Source organism: Hylobates moloch, unplaced genomic scaffold, assembly GCF_009828535.3.
Source record: "Hylobates moloch isolate HMO894 unplaced genomic scaffold, HMol_V3 SCAFFOLD_1, whole genome shotgun sequence".
In the NCBI taxonomy this organism is placed as follows: Eukaryota; Metazoa; Chordata; class Mammalia; order Primates; family Hylobatidae; genus Hylobates; species Hylobates moloch.
The window spans coordinates 132062226-132080093 of NW_026652276.1; the positions used below are offsets into that span (position 1 = coordinate 132062226).

The following is a 17868-nucleotide window of genomic DNA, read 5'->3' on the forward strand; positions in this document are numbered from 1 at the left end:
CCAAGACGAAAAAAATTAAGCTATTTCCAAAAGAAAAGGAAAAGGAATATTTTTTTCTGTCTTAAAAACGTCTTTGGATTTTCTTTTGGTGATATTTATTGTCTGACAAAAGCCAATTGATTTTTCGTGCTGGAATGTGCTCCCACACAGACAGGGCTGAGATGATGGCAAAGACTTCCCTTCCCAAACCACGCTGGGCTGAGGCTGGAGAGTCCTGGCTTCCAGCTGTTTGTGAGGTCAATTACACCCCTCTGCATGGGGAGAAGACCTGTGCCTCCTTCTGCAAAACAGAAAGGAGGAATTGGCATTCATGATGACACGAAAGGATGCCCTGCTACCACTTTGCTGGCAGAAACATTGACATTTCAGTAGAATTTTAAGAAACTGGTTGAGACAAGTTTCCTGTGGCTCATGATCCTTTGGCTCAATGTTGGACATTCACCAACATTGATTATCTCATTTGTAGAGCCATTCCATATAATACAGCTATTTAGAATCATAGTCATTCAAGGGGGGAAGACAAAGATGTGCATATAGATGTTCATTTCATTGTTACTTATGAGTGAGAAATTGAAAATAGCCCAACTATTCAACAGTGGGGATTGATAAATTAATTTATGGACACATTTATTTATCTGTTAAAATTTTTTTACTCATTCGGAATGATATTCATGAATAGTATCTAAATACCAGAAACACGTTTTGTACTATATTAAATGTGAGTAGAGCAGCATGCAAAACTATATCTCAACTAAATAAAACTACAAACTAAAAAGGATTGAAAGTTTTTTTTTTTTTTCTTTTTTAAGACAGAGTCTCACTCTGTCACCAGGCTAGAGTACAGTGGCATGATCTTGGCTCACCGCAACCACCACCTCCTGGGTTCAAGCGATTCTCCTGCCTCAGCCTCCCGAGTACCTGGGACTACAGGTGCACACCACCATGCCCAGCTAATTTTTGTACTTCTAGTAGAGACTTTTATTACACCATGCCCAGCTAATTTTTGTACTTCTAGTAGAGATTTTTGTACTTCTAGGGGTTTCACAATGTTGGCCAGGATGGTCTTGATCTCCTGACCTCATGATCTGCCCACTGCGGTCTCCCAAAGTGCTGGGATTGCAGGCGTGAGCCACGGCACCCAGCCAGATCGAATGATTTTAACAATGCGTTCTATGATGTTGGGTTGTGGGTTTGAAAGAAAAATGGTTTCTTCTGCATAGTGTGATTAATTATATTTTTCTTTTTTACTATGTCTTTAATGTTCCCAATCTTTACTACCTAACATGTATTATCTTACAATCACGTTTTTTAAAGAAACACTTTAAATTATGTGGCTGTGGAACTGGCACCAAGCTCCCGGTGTGGTCTGATAAGTGGTGTCAGTCTAGGAGGAATTTCTTTATCTTGACATTGCATGTTATAAATTCAGGCTAAGTTTGTTTATTCTTCCTTGAAATAGAGCATGAGTTTGGGCCAGCTTTGCCAGCCCAGCTAGTGCCCAGCATCTTAGCCTGAAGTTGATTGGTACTGAGATCAAAAGCCCTCTCAGGCTTGATTCAAGAAAGACTCATTAACTGGAAGGAAGTTCTAAAGCAGATGTGATACCATTAAAAAAGTAAGCCACATTGCAGACAGAGCTGGACCCAGCACCTGGATTGCTTGTAAAATGGATTTCTGAAAGAGGTAGTGTTCAGGAGTGCTTCTCAGAGCACCCTAGTCCCTCTCAGACTGAGATTGCAGGAGTGGGAGGAGAAAGGAATGGGAGACAACAGGGGATGAGTCACTGAGATGTTTTCAGATATCCTCATCCCATGGCTGTAACTACAATGCTGGATAGAGTGACAGAAGTACTCAGAAGAAGGCTTGTATAACCTCTCTAAGTTTAAGGTTTGCAGTAGGATTTTGTCTTCTTGGCTAAGTTATCAGATACATCTAGAGACGGTATTCCTGGTGTTGTATTAGTAAATCCAGCCCTAAAGGGTTCCAAGTATTGGCGAGAGCTGTGAAAAGAGATAAGTGTGCAATAGCCATAGCACATATATTGTATGGAAAGAATGCAAAGGAAAAATTACATAGAGGAAGAACTTTATTTAAGTGAGCATCATATGAATAGAAGCTCTCCAGGTGAGCAGAATGAATCTGCTTGGAAAAGATATTAAATATAATGAAATTCATGAACAGAAAATGTAATAAATGGAACTTTATTATTTTCAAGATATTAAGGCTGTATTCTTGGGTTCCCAAGACTTGAAGGAAACACAGGGCAACATGTTAAATTGCATTATCTCAGGCACTTCCTAAATATTACTTGAACAGATGCACCAACTCCTCACTTCCCAACTGGGATTTTTTTGTGTGTGAAATATGTTTTCTCAATGTGTGTTCAGAATAGCTGAGAGGTCCAACACAATAGACTCTCACAAAACATAAGCAAGAGCACTTATTCAAGGTTCAGTGTATGTGATTGTTTGAAAGATTTGCTTCATCGTTCTCATTCTTTTCATTGTGTGGAGAGAATTGTAGGCAATGCATTTTGGAAACCATGTTCTATATTTAGCTTGAGATGACTTGGTGGGGGCAGGGATACATTTTTGCATTGTATATACATGGATTGGTTATTGCCCTTCAGGGCCAATTTTTATTTTTATTATCAAATTAACTCCTTTCTGCAATTAGTAGCTTAAAGTTGCAGGCAAGTACTGGACAATAAAATAAAATTATTTTTTTTCTAAATTTAATTTCTCCACAAATTAGGTTATAGAGCTTATTCTTGGTGAAGATTGAGAATAAGCTGTCAAATATCATTTGCTTAGGGGTCATGGTTCACATTTCAAAGCTTCCTTTGATTGGAAGTATTCATAGATAGAGAACAGTTTGAAGTGATCTGGCTCTTACATGCTGTTGCTATTGAAAGATGGGTTTAAGAACAGCAATCCTGTTTTTGTGATGGCAGTGCTGGTTTGCTAAGACCAGGCACACTCTTAGTAGGTTTGTTTAGAGAGGTTATGTGTTGTTGCTGATATTCTGATATTCTGATAAAGCCAACTTATTACCAAGATCTAAAGTTAAAACAACTGGGTTTAAACAGGACTCACCCTAGAATTTCATATGGTGACTCGTTGGACCTATGGGTACCCTCCCCCTGTGGTTCCATATCTGGCCCTGTACGGACCTCTTGGATCCCCCTTTAAGCCTCTCTGCTTTGTCTACCCCCTTCAGAACATGACCTCCCTGGAATTGACTGCCTTCGTCTCTAGTTTCTTTTTCTTCCTTGCTTGCCTGGGTAAGCTGAGTCTGCTTGTGTTCTTGACCTTGTTGGTTTCTGTCTTGCTCATCAGACCCTATTTTCTTCCCCACATCCCTGGTGCACTCTTTTCTGTTGTAGTGTAATCCTGTTGTCACAGGAGACCAGAATGCATAGGTTATCTGTGAGCCTTTTCGTTTGATAAAATACCTATGAATGTGTGAGAAGAAAGAGCAGAAAAAGTAAGGGCATGAAATGTTTAACCATTTGAAAAAACATGGTGAGCCGTGGGTTTAATCTCTACACACTGCAATGAAATTTGTCCTCTAATGAGAATATCAGAAACTAGTTTTTTTCTCAAAAGGTGGAATTATTTGCATGTGAAATAGGTGTGTTTTGGAATTGGAAGAGGTTTACTTATTCATTAGATCTGAAAACCAAGGAGGATGTGATGAAGCTTTCCTTTTCCTATGGCGAAGAAGCTGTTTCTCATTTTGCACCATCTAAAGGATATTCTACCATTGGCCCAGTCGCTTTTTGTCACCATATTGCCAGTGGATGTGCTTGGCAAGACTGAGCTGAGAATTTTGGCATTTTCATTTTTCCTTCTGGCTTGATTTTTCATCAGCCTGCAGTTCTGGAATTCATTTCCATGGTATATTTGGAAAATTCAAATTGGCAAGTGATAAACACAGAATTTCACCAACTATCCCTTTGAAGGCTTTCAGAATGATCAGAGATGCATCATGTTGGCCCTTGTTCTTCAGGCCCATGTTCTTCTGGGTCAGCCCATTCACTTATTAGATCTGTGATGCCCCAGGAACTTCCAGACCTTGACTCTCCAGTCCTATGAATGCAAATCATGGTCACCTCTCGAAGCCTGGTGCTCTGGAAGAGGCAGGAAGAAATGCATGGGTTGGGGATCTGTTTGTAGATGGCTATGCATTTTGTGGATCCTGGTGTTATTTCTTACTGTTTGTAGGTATTACTTACATGTTAGGCATTTTGTGGGTAATAAAAAATAGCAAAGTCCAGGGAAAAAAATTCGTATTAATGAATCATATTTTATAACTCAGCCTTAGGATGCTTGGAAACAATCCCACCTGCTCCAGCTGCTTGCTTGGGGAGCTGTGAGGCCACAGTGGGGTGTGCTGCTCAGGGTGCTCCACAGATGGATACCTGAGTTTGAATCCTGAGTGCCCCACTTTATTAGGTGGCAGCTGGAGACATGTTATCTGAATGTCTTGGGCCTTCGTTTCTCCATTTGGAAATGGGGCCTTTTATAGCACAGGCCCATGGTAAGCTCTGCATCTGCATTTTCTGTTACTCTCCTAAGCTTCCACAGACGTCCAGGCTTATCACAGAGAGCTCAGCATCCTGGGACCAAAAGATAAAGTGACAGTGTGGCAGGGTTTGCACATTCTGCTCAGGATCATCGCCCCATGAAAGTGAGGAAAAGAGATGCACGTGCCTGTGTATGGGAATGTTTCTATGGAATATTATTGATATCTCCCTTTGAGGATAAAAAGAGTTGTAAAAGGTCTTCTGACTATGTTCAGTTCAGGTTTTGCATATGTTTTGGTCTTAAAAATGCACCATGTAAAATGATCAGAGATAACTATATACTGGTCAGCCCAAATACTAGAGAAATATCTCTCCAAAGTCTCTTTAATGAAATAAAGTAGTTTCACTGAGCCAGTAGTGGCTACACCTCTGAGCCATTGGGGAAGAGTCCCCACTTCTGATCGCACACCCTTGGGAGATATGGTCTGATTCATTCTGCACTGGGCCTGTTGCTGTTATGGAAGCGATATCAGTGTGTTTTATGTGTGTGGGCTCATGCATGTGCAAGTGTATGTATGAGGGCATTGCATAAAAGGGCTGAGATGTAGGTGGAGGAGAGCCTACTGCATATACACCCTACCTGTTTGGAATTTTCATGGGGCTAAGTACACTGATGACCTCCTTCATAAGAATGAATTAATCAAACAAAAATGGGTTGTAGCATAGCCATGTCATAAACTGTAGAGACCATTACCATCACCTTCATTGCTAGCAAGGAACATGAATCCTGATTAAATGGATACTCAGTGGAAGCATCCAGTTTGGGACCAGGAGCTGGAAAATGAAAGGAATGGGTATAAGTGCCACCTCTCTTAGTGCCCAGTAAATGGAATCCCTTCATCTGCTTCTTAAAGGCTCAATATATATGGTGCTCATTTCAGTTAAGACCTGTAGGTGAACTAAGGAGAATTTGGACAGCCAGTTTAGAAATTACTCTATAATAGTCACTATATTTTTTATTCAAAAACACACGCATACCACCTAACATTCTTTTTGGATTTGTGGATTTATTTAAAAAGTATTACAAATGTGTAAGAATTACATCAGATTTAGTAATAATACATTTAATAAATCATGCTTATGGAAAGGAATAAAATTTCATGAGCTTGAATCTGCCCCAAGACAATATGGGATAAATGGTACTGACAGTGCCTGCTCCAAGCAGAACAAAGAGTACAGGTTGTAACGTGTGAGCGAAATAGAAAGGGATTTCTTCTGACCTTTATTCAGATGCCCAGCAGTGATTCCCACCCAACCCCCTGAATTTTCTAAGTATTCGATACTATGATTCCCTTCTCCTTTCTGTGGACAGCACATAGTAAATCTGAATGTGTTCAGAAGCTGGATGATGGGCTACCTGTCATCCATGTGGAGCCTGTGGAGTACAAGTCCATTAGGTGTATGCAGAACAGCTTCCTGCCAGTTCTTGGGAACTTGACAAGCAGTCATCCAAATATCATGCTAACAAAATCTAGGTTTCCCTCTTTTTGAGGCTCACCAGCAGCTCTGTAAGCTCGTATGTACTTTTTTAACACAGTCTAGAAGGCGAAAAAATTGCCAGAAAGTCCAGGTCAACTAAATAGACCACCCAGTCTGGGATCTCCATAACAAAACCACTGGACAAGATCCCATGGAAAAATTCTTTGGAAGTTTCCTCGAAGATGCTTTAGCTATTTCTTTGTGAAGCGGCCCCTCTAAAAATATCGATGAAGCTGCTTATTTTCTAGAACTAAAACCATGACTAGCTAGGTGAACGAAAGAGCTTATCTGCTAGCTTTCAAATAGATGAGGGGGAGAAGGATTGAAGGCTAAAATAAAATTATCTGTTTACCTTGCAATTTTGTCTTAAAAATGAGTTTTTCAGGATAAAAATTACCTTAAAAAACTTTATGACATTTCACATAGTGTGAACAATAGTAATACATAGTCTTCCTACCTTAGTGCTGACGGATCTAATAGCATCTGTATTACCTAGTGAATGTGGTCTTTACGAACTTGCACGCTCTCTCTTCATAAACCTCCTTACTAGGATAACTACCAAGCACCAGACTGTACCGTCTACCCACCCTCCACTTTAACTTTGGATTATATGATACAACCAGAATTTGCAGTCATTCAGAAGAAAGATGATCTTACTCTCATGTAGATGGTCTTTTGTAATGGCTTGAAATAGTGAGACCCTCCGTGAGATTCTCCAAAAAATGCCTTTTTCCATTTTATATGTGGAAGATTAATTTTGGGTTAGTCTTCTCCTCCTTTACAAAAACATCTCTTAGCGGTGATTCCTAAACAGTGATGTACGTAAGAATTCCTGGAGTGCTTGGGAAAATATTCGTGACTGTACCCCCTGAAATTCTGGCTGGGGAGAGATGCACTTGGACCCCAGGAATCTGCATTTAATGAGAATCTCTAATGTAGGTGATTCTTGTGGATCACACTTAAAGAATCTAGAGCTTGAATCCCTTGATTCAAATCCTGGCTCTGCTACTTTTTGTTGTTGTTGTTATTTCAGTCAAGTTGCTTAACCTCCTTATGCCTCAATTTCCTCATTTGTATAAATAGTGTAATAACATCTCACAGGGCTTTTGGGAGAATTAAATTGGTTAATCTAGATAAAGTGCTTAGAATGCACTGGATTACTAATTGCTGGGTTAATTCCTGGATTATTAATTGCTGAATTGTTATTAATTGCTGGATTAATTCTTGGATTATTAATTGCTCAGTAAATGTTAGCTAGATCAACCCAACAAATCACGGACATCTTGAAATAGATTGTTTCAATCAGGTTGGTATTCTGTTAATCTGTCATTCAGATCAGCTGAGGAATATATATCTTGGGTTATGTTGGTGTGTTAGGATGGGCAAGGAGTCATTTAATGGAGCACTGCAATGGGTTGTCATTGCTTGTAGGATAAGAACCAGACTCCTTAACTTGGTCTCTAAGCATCTGCTGGTCTGGTCTTACACCATCCTCCCAGTCATTCTCACTGTGATCCATTCACATTTGGCTTCTTTCAGATTTTCAAAGATGCCGTGTTGCCTCCTGGCACACGTGTGTTCTGTTTGGGTCACTCTTCCCTTCACTCTCAATTTATTAACTTTTACTCTTCCTTTAGATCGTGGCTTGATGTCACTTTCTCTGAAATGCTTTTCCTGATCTCACTAAGTGATTATTTGTGCTAAGAGAACACAGAGTTCATAGCCCTGTTTTTATACTCCATATCACAGTTATGCTTAATATTTTTGCCTCCTCTACTAGAGTCTGCAGGTTGTAAGGCAGAAATCTTGTCAGTTTGTTGTATCACTAGCACAACTGCCTGGCATATAGATACTCGCTAAATATTTGTTGAGAAAATTATTAAATTTTGATTGAGGAAGACTTGGATGGAATGATGGTTTTGGCATAAACAGTGAGGATTTGGACAGCCTTTAAGAGGATGGGAAGGCAAAGAGTGGGTGTCCCCATGGCAGAGGAGACTAGGCAGGACAGTTTAGAGGAGATGCTCCAGAAAGGTGGTAGAGAAAACCTGAGCCATCCACCACCCTGAGGGTGAAGGTTGTCTGGGCAGAGCTGAGAAAGATTGACAGTGTTGGCATTGGGTGCTGTACCTGGGTGAGACTTTCTTCCTATACTTAGTGGCATAAAGAGACAAAATGGAAAACCAGGATTCATATTCTTGAAGGTGCAAATCCAACATCAAGACCCATGGGTGACCAGGCATCATGGCTCCCACCTGTAATCCCAGCACTTTGGGAGGCCAAGGTGGATGGATCACCTGAGGTCAGGAGTTCGAGACCAGCCTCTCCAACATGGTGAAACCCCATCTCTACTAAATATACAAAAATTAGCCAGGCATGATGGCACATGCCTGTAATCTCAGCTTACTGAGGAGGCTGAGGCAGGAGAATCGCTTGAACCTGGGAGGAAGAGGTTGCAGTGAGCCAAGATTGCACCATTGCACTCCAGCAAGACTGTCAAAACAAAACAAAACACCAGTGGGCTATAGCTGAGCATTGGAGTTGGATGGATATGGGGTTTATACTGAGCTTCATTTAGGAAGAAAGGAGGCCGAGGGCGACTGTTGCTGTTTGGACAGTGGATGTGTGGTAGATGGATAGTTCAGCTTGGCTTCAACAATCAGAAACACACAAAGAGCAGGTCCCAGCCTCCTCAGAAGCCTCATCTGGGTCATTATGGGCTAGGGGTCCCAGGCTTGCAGAGACCTTTAAGGAAGAGAAGGTTCTCCTTGAGGTTGTTATGATGCCAAGGCAGATGACGATAGGGCAGAGAGTAATTCCTTTCTCTCTAACATAAGCCCAAATCGGTGCCTTCAGTGACACTTACCATTTTCCATCAATCTCTGTGGAACTGAGGGCTTCCGCAGACCCCTGAGTGAGATTGCCACCTTATGAGCCCCTTCGAGTCTGACCAGGATGTGCAGCCATTCACTGCTCAGTGGCGACCCCTGCTGCTAAGGAGAGAGATGGCAGCACATTCAGAGTTGGTGACATTAATTCTAGTCATGCAACCCGGGGAATTTGGAGCAAGCAGGGGAGGAGTGTGAGGGGATGAAAATGGGCTGAGAAAATCCAGGGAGATCCCTAGTGTTCAGGGTGCCTTGATGAGGTGCTAATGCAGAAAAGAGCTGGGCCTGAACACTCCGTACTTACAAAATCTTCCACAAGCCGCCAGTGTAATCGCTTCATTCCAAAGGTTTGCTAGGAACCACCGCGGTGCCCTCTGAGGAATACCATTGCAAACTTTAACTTTTATTTGTGGAGCTCTCAGTGCTGTTAGGCAACAAGTATTTTTAAAGATACTCCTCTAATTCTCTAGGTTAAAAGTTGCAGTAATCTTAATTAGGGGTGGAGGCTGTTTATGTTTGTTTACATCCTGGGTAGGAATTAGAGTATAGATCCTCCCAGTGGAACCTCTGCTGGGATGCTCTCGAATGCTGCATTCCTGGGTATGTGAGCACCCCTGGTGTGCATGCATTGTGTGTACATGGCAAGGTATCGCGAGGTGGTTCTATGACATTTCTGGACAAAAACTGTATGTGAAGAGAAGGTAGGAGAAAGCAAACTCACAATCAAATAAAAGTAGAGGGGAAGAGATGAGATTGCCGTTGATTATGGGTCTGGCAGCAGATGTTCTACACGAATCCAACTCGCTGCAGCCAGTCTGTTTCTATGGCAACAGAATCAGTAATTATTGAGCCCAGGCACTCCCCCCTTTCTCCCAACAAGGTGGAGGCTGATGAATACGAACTATCTCCAGCCCATCACCAGCTTTTTCTTTTTCTTCTTGTCCTTATTTGTTTTTTAGTTCTTTATAAGAAAAAGTGGGGGGGATATTGAAAAGTACCAAGAAGGGGAGCTATGTGTTTATTGACAAAAGAGCATAGGACACTAAAATAGAAACGAAGTTATTATTTTTCTCTTGTGCTACTCTAAGAGAAAAGCTCTTCCTAGAAAAGCCGATGATCTCTGAAGATGCTAAATAGATGAGCAGGAGTTTCCCTGAAATGGAGGCGCCCTTTGATTGGCTGATCTTTCCTCGACTCCTGCCAATCGGAGCATCCCTGGGCTCCAGCTCCATAAACATAAGCAAAGCTACATGCTTATTCCTCTGGACTTGGAGTTTATACCATTCAAAGGTGTGCGGCGGGTCTCTGTTCACATGGCTCAACTGGAAACCTGTTTCATGAACAAGCTTACTCAGGAACCATCTGGTGGTATTCCAGCACATTGTTCTTCAGGGGGACGACTCTAAGTCGCTTTGTGGTGGCAGCAGCTTAGAATCAGTATTTGTGGTTGGGAAAGATGGACTTACGGGAGCTTGGTGAGTAAACCTCCGTCTCACACATCTGTCCACCGGTATTATCAGCCTGAGCTAAATGTAGCTTTGTCCTATTGTCTGCTGAGAAAACTGAATTGGAACAAGCACATGGAAGAGCGGGCATTCAAGGGTTCCCATGATGTAGGAGACTGTGAATTCAAAAGACTGCATGCTTTGCTTGGGTCTGATCCGATTTGTAGTTGACTGTACATTATACTTGGACATTGGTTGTCTTGTTAGGATTAGTGTAAGGAGCGGAGTTCTGCTTTATTTCCCTGGGTGTTGATGCATTTCAAAAGAAAATGCTTTTAAAGCTACATTAATAATAAGAGTCAACCCTGTGTCTTGCTAGGAAGAGAGAAAAAGGTGCAGGCACGGAGCCCGGAGCCACTTGATTGTGTTGCTGGTATTTGCATTGTGAAGAGAGATGTTATTACAATCGTCTGTCAAACACTTCTTCAGACCCCCAGCCACGGAACGAAGCATCTCTTCTCCGTGTGCCACTGTTCTCTGCTTGGGAAATGTGTAACTGAGCAAGGTCACGTCCTTTCCTTTTATGAAACCTGTCTCCAAATTGAAATGTGTTTTTTAATTAATTGCAAAGATAAAGTGAAGTGCAGTTGGAAAGATTTTAGCAGTCAAAAAGCATGCTTCAAAATGACTCTATTTTGCATCCTTTCAAACCTCTGAAAAACCAGAGAGGGTTTGCAAAGTTATATTCAAGGATTGGCTCTCTGCCAGGAAAGGGATGCTCTGAGCTATTGCTCTGCTCCCTGGGGTTTAATTTTCTGACACTGGTGATGAAATTTTCAATTTCGTTGGGTAGAAACAGGAAGAACAAGAAAGCAGTACTATAAACAGGCAATAGAGGGGCAGCGTGGGGAACGAGAAACTCTTTGCCTGTAGGGACCCTTCTAGCTGCAAACTTAAAAATGTATGTGGCAAGATGCAACCCAAGCACAGAGCAGGATTCCAGATGAACTATAATCATTCTGAACGGGGAGAGGAAAGGTAATGCCATTGGCTTGGGTGCAGAGAGTGGGGCTGAAGTCGGGGCTTCTATCTCTGCCTAAGATCTTTTCCCCTGTTTGTCTCCTGATTTTGAGGATTCATCACTGTTATTTTTTTAAAATGTGATTTCCTGTCTTATGTGCCTGAAAGTGTCATAGCACACTTGATGTCTTCTATTTACCATCCACTTGACTTCAAATAATGGAGAGAGGAAAAGAGAATGAAGCATTATGATCTGGTTTATGAAGAAATGCACACGAACTAGTCAAACGAGAAATCTTATTGGTTTGTCCTTTTTAAAAAATGTCATTTTGCATAGGAGAATGTTGTGGGTCTTCACGTGGCGTTGGAATAGAATTCACTTTATCCTAAATGGGACCTGTGATGAATGGTTTAAGAAACAGAAGAGCTAGGAAGCTTTCGCCTATAGAAGACTCAAGGCAGGGTGAGGGTGACTGGGTGTCTGGAAGAGACCGTCTACTCTGTCTATTAAAGAAGTAGGGCTGACGTTGCAGGAGAGGGAGAATTTCCTAACTGTGGGTGACAATGCGTCGGGGACACCTGGTCACTTAACAAGGTCAGTGACCTGTTTGTTAGCTGAAGGCCTTTCTAGAGATGTAGGCTGCTTTCTGATCCCATGAGGCTCCAGATGGCTGGATACATTGAGAATTCTGCCTGACTGGAAGAGCTTGTGTGCATGTTAACTCTGCCTGCTGCACCACACTCCTCAGTACACCTCGATGCTCGATTTTGAGGAAGTCTGATTTCTAGAGGATGTGCATTAAGTGGCAGTCAGCTCGTTAGAGTCAATGTCCATTTGCCTTGGCCCCTTCTCTCCCCCAGTAGTGTCACTTTACATGAGCGAAGTGCTGGCACCTGTTGGTAAGAATGAGAGAAGAAACCAGCTTTTTATGGAAGCAGTAAAAAATGTTTATTAAAAAAAAATCTAAAACAGTAGTTCTTAAGCTATTATTGGATCATGGAACTCTTTAAGAATGTGAAAGCTATGAACCTCCTCTCTGCTCCCCCCATCCAAAAAAAATGCATTCATGCACAAACACATAACACTTTGATAATCAGGCATTTTAGGGTAAAGCAAGATCCCTGTCCTGGGGAAATAGCCAAGAATGTATCATACCCTGAAGTTCATTGTCTCCTTATTTTCAGATGGGTCCGCTAAATGCTGCAGCCCCATCTCAATCTGTCCTGAGCATTTACTGTGTGCCAGGCACTGCTCAATGCATTTTATATGTAGATAAAATAATCCATTGAATCTTCCAGCAGCCCTAATGGGACTAATTTTTTTTTTACCTGTTTTAGATGAGGAAATTTAGTCACCAAAATATTAAGGACCTTGCTGGTGTTTATCCAGCTAGGAACTGACAAGTGCTTGGTGTTTCATGCATGTCGATGTACTTGTTGCTGCATTCATATGTGGAAGGAGAGTGAGTAGGTAGGGGAAGATGGTTTCATCAGCCTATCAGTCTGTCAAGTGGAGTCAGACCACAGGTAGTTGAATTAAACAATTATCACAATAATTAAAGTAAAATTGAAAAGGCATTTTGGGGTGGTTGGGTGAATTAATAATGCCATGTGGGAAATTTGAGCTAAGTAAAAGCTCATCACAAAATGCCCCATTGGTTGCCCCTTTATGTTACTGTGTGATGCACCATCTCATTCCTGTAGCATTTATTTGCCTGGTATGATTTGGGTCAATTTACCTAGGAGACCAGTTCCTTCTGGGCCATCTGGGAGAGGTGACAGGTTACCAGTGTCCCATGGCTGCCCTTTGCTTGCATTTGCCAGGAATGATTTGCAGTGGCCAAAGCAATGGCGAGGGTGATGAACAACTAGGAACAACCAGGCAGCCAGTTTGGGGGTGCCCATGAACTGTAATGGCTGTGGGAATCACCAGGGCCACCATGCTTTCTCAAGACCTTGTGAGCAGGGGAGGCGGGCCCAGCTCAGAAATAGAAACTATGTTCCTCAGAGTTTGAGGGAGAATTGATGGCTGCTAGGGCAATGTGGAGCTGGATGGGTGTGTGAATCCTCCACTCCTGGTTCAGTCACTGCATCTCCCCTTCTATCTGTTTTATAAATGGATTCACAATGAAGATGTAACAATAAAAAGGGAGAAGGAAGGGGTTAGGCTGCTAGAAGGACAAATAAAAGCTATTCATCTTATCAAGATGTCTTATCTGACATAAAAAAATAAGATTGCAATGCTAAGTGGAAAGGAATCTGTAGGGGTCATGGTAACAGGTTTTTAAAACACAGGTTCTTGGCTATGCTTGCCTAGTATTATGCACTTTCTAGTATTATACGAGGTATGTAAATGTGTAGAAGACATTTTAACAAGTCTACAAAAAATGTACTACAGGGACAATATAGCAGATCTCATTTTACATCGATGCTCTCCAATGGAAATATGATACAAGTTATGTATATAATTTTAATTTTTCTAGTAGTTCACCTGAAAAAAGTAAAAATAAACAGGCCAGTTAATTTTAATGATATGTATTATTTTACCTGCTATGTTTAATTATTATTTCAACATGTATCTACAAAACTATTAACAAAATATTTACATTGAATTTTTCATGTTAAGTCTTTGAAATATGACATGTGTTTTACATTTACAACACAACTCAATTTGGATACTGGATTTTCACAGGAAATCTGTATTTAGATCTCATAAAATTCATAGTTAAAAAAGTAGATTCATCTGCACAAGTTGTTCCAAACATACATCAAAGTTTTCCAATAACTGAATTGAGTATTGGTTTTTAAATTTAAATGAGCTAAAATTAAATAAAATTTACAATTCAGCTGCACAGTCACACTCACCACACTCACTCACCAAGGCTTCCCTAGCCACGTGTTTAGTGGCTACTCTACTGGATGGTGTGGCACTAGGATCTCAGAACATTCCTCGCACACTAGGCCAGTAACTTCTCTCACTCCATCATCATGCCACAGCACCTTTATCTCTTTTACCTCCACAAGGTGCCTGGACCACCTGCTCTGGTAATAGAGAAGCAGAATGTCAGTATTCACAAACATGTTAACTTTTGCTTTCACCATTGCTCATAGTGAACTCAAGATGGACAGCTAAATCTTAGATTCTCCATTACACTGTTTGGCAAGGGAGAATTAAAATAGTATGCTGTTTCCTCTTGCAGAAAGTCGGCACTCATCCATCTGTGGCATTTCTTTTTTCTTCCTTACTTATCTTGACCCTGCTGTTTACTGTGCTCTGTGGCCCCTCTCTCAACTCATTATGGAATGTGGGTTTAATTTTTATTATAAACAAACCATAACTGAGAAGGTAAGTCTGTTACAAGCAGATAATTCTTCATGAAGACAAGTATAAATTCAGGCTAAGGAGTGATTTAATTGCTATCATCTTATTCAATTCTACAAATTTTGTTTAGCGAGAAAATACTGACTAAATAGTTCTTTCAGTTAATTTGGTCTTCAAATCCATGCCTTCAATACCAGATATTATCCTATATCTTCACTCCCCAAAAGATTTAATGTAAAACTCACCATGAAAAAGTAATCAATCTCTTCAATAACTAGATCAAAACCATCCTGCAAAGCCTTCCTAGAGGCATCAGTCTTAGTCTCCTAATGATGTCCCCAGTTGATGATTTCACCCAAACCAAATGGGTGAAATGAGCGAGCTTTGGAAAAGTTTAAGAGGCCTGAGCTTAGAGTGAGCTTTGGCCTCCATTTGCCAAAGCTCACTCTAAGCTCAGGCCTCTTAAACTTTCCTTTAGCTCTATTAAGAATTCTGCAAAACAGTAGGAAAAAAATATTCATGTGATTGAATACCATCTTTCCAATCAGGAATGCCTTCTGACCCAATGGTCCCCATTTCCTGCATTTTGGACAGAATTCCCAAGAATGCCTTGTGAATGTTGGTTGGAGTATATTGTGTGGGTCCTTTACAACTTCTTTCTTTTGATAATATTACTAAACTTTTTGTAGTGAAGCAACACTGGTGGAACAAATAGATTAAACCATAGGCAGGGTTGAATCTCAGAGCAAGGTGAATTGCTTTGCGTATCTGCTGATTTTCAGCCAAGCCAAGGCCTAATGCTCTCAGTCATGAATGGAAATTAGTGATTTGGGATTTCAGTGAGTGCAGAGATGCTGGGAAATAGCTGAACATCACATACGTAAAATTATCGTTACAATAAGTATCTTCGGATTACCACAGGATTTGGAAGTCTACTAATTTGCTAGCTCATTTCAAGCAATCTGTGATATTCTAGAAATACAGGACTAGAAAATTATTCATATGATGACAAGCAGTAATCTGGAATCCAGTGCTTTAAAGTGTGGTTTCTAGCTTAGCATCTAAGTTTTGCAAGTTATTTAACCCTTGTGCTTCTCAGCAACTTTACATGGGTAAACTGAAGTTTAGACTTGGTGACTTCCTGTGTCATATATGTGTCAAACTTCTGAACTATCTATCCGTCTGTCTTCTGGCGCCCATGTTCCATTGAAAATAACAGTCTTTCCAGGTGTATCCAGATTGAGCTTCAGAATCCTTCTTAACACAGCACTAAGTCAACCACTAGTGAGATATCAGAATTGTTTTACAGCTGAAACTGATTTTTCATCCCTCTCTTATGTCCTTGCCTCAGCTCAGTGCCTTGTGCAAGACTTTGAAAAAAAAGCATACAGGGAATTATCATCAGTATGCAGGGTTTTGGTGATAAGGCAGACAGCTCTTTACTCATCCTCTTGCTCAGCTGTTCCGTGGAGGTGTTGCCATCTGACAAGGAGGGCTGCAGCCTTGCGCTTTGGGAGCTCACTTCTCTTTTCCTTTGAGCTGTAAGTGATGAGAGACCTGTCAAGGAGAGCTGTTCACTGGCATCATTCCCAGACCTGGAAGTATAATGAAATAAAGTTTCTTTCCAACTTGGTTGGAATTCTTGCAGCTGAACATTTAAGATAGCATCTGGGGCAGTTCTGACATCCACTTGCCTGTTTGGAAAGAAACATCCATCAGCTAATGGAACTCAGGCCTTCACACTGGTAGCCCAAGTCAGGGCTGCTCTGGGCAACTCAGTTCTCACTAGAGTCATCTAGGCCACAGGTCCCAGCAGGTGAGATGGAGCCCCCTCCTTGCCTAATGAGCCAGCAATTTGAAGTCTGCATTTCAGAAACTTTGTCATATACAAAGAGGGATATCAAAGCAGGAGCTGGTTTGAAAACCACCAACATTGGTACTGTTCCTAGACGTAGACTACTTAATGCTAAAGGTTCCGGGGCACTCTTTCTAGTACCATGAGGGTAGTAGCAGAGCCACATCTTTCAGCTTTAGAGATTGATGGGGGGGACAAGGGATAAAAGCCGCGTCCTAGATTCCCTGAGCCAGGGTCAAATATCTGGGCAAAGTAGGCATAAGAAGCTTTGCAAAGACCACCTTATGAGCCATGCTTCTGTCCCCTCTAAAATTTTCTGAGAACTGGGTAGAGGGACTCCTTAATCTCTCTGAACCTTAGCTTCCTCATCTGTAGAAAGGGAAGAAGGTACATTTCCCATAAGGCTGTTAACAAATGAAAATATAAATGATGTATGTGTGAGTGATTAGTAAATTATAATATGTATGTGAGGGGAAAATAGTCTGATTCCATCCCTTGGGTAGAAGCCATTTATTTTTCATGTCTCACAGAATGTCTAGTTCTGCTCTTTTGCCATGGAAGTTTCTGTCTACTTTCAGATTATTCTCCTAAATAATCCTCGGACACTACCCCAACCCTCTAGCATTAAAGGCCACTCAGAGAGAAAGGCACTACACTTACAAGCCAGGGCCTGGGTCAAGTTTCAGCATAGCCACCAAGTAAGATTTAGGTTTTGCCATGTTGCCTCTCCAATCTTTAGTATTTTTTCTCCTGGATAAAAATATGGATCTTATCGACTCTACCTGGTACATAGAAATGTTTAGAGAGCACATTTATTAATATATCCCATGTACTCTGTGGATTGTAAAATAAGGGCTTACTATTATGCTTCAAATCTAATATCTCCTAACAACTCATCTGCGTTTATTGAGGAGGAATAATTGGAAACCTATTTCTAGGGTAGCAGAAGCTCCAGAATGTGGAGCTACAGTGATGTGTAGTTTCCTGGTTTTGGAAGCCAGTCAACATCAAATGATATTGTGCTTCTAGGGAGATGCCTGGCGGCATTCAAGAAGGCTGTGACCTGCCATAAATAATCGGTGGCTTTTACATTTGTAAGTCAAGGTGTTCTTGGTCTCGGCAGATGGCCCACAAATCTTTCTGGATAGCTGAGCTTTAGCCATCCTATCCCAACTCTTTCTTCTTCTTGAAGGCATAATGAAAGCTTTGAGAAACATGTACATTTTTGGTTCTTTCACATTGCAGGTTCCCAGCCACTTCTTGATGACTTT

The 17868-nt window shown here is 41.2% G+C and overlaps 1 protein-coding gene across 9 annotated transcripts in view; it reads left to right on the forward strand.

The window, feature by feature from the left end:
• ELMO1 (engulfment and cell motility 1) overlaps positions 1-17868 on the forward strand; it is a 594699-nt gene that overhangs the window by 449647 nt on the left and 127184 nt on the right. Inside the window, exon 1 of one of the 9 annotated variants that reach the window (XM_032758313.2) lies at positions 10206-10430. The exons of the other annotated variants lie outside the window; for them this stretch is intronic. The gene's annotated coding sequence lies outside the window, so the exon portion shown is untranslated. Of the gene's footprint in view, positions 1-10205; positions 10431-17868 lie in introns of those variants that run through there. 9 annotated transcript variants of the gene reach the window in all.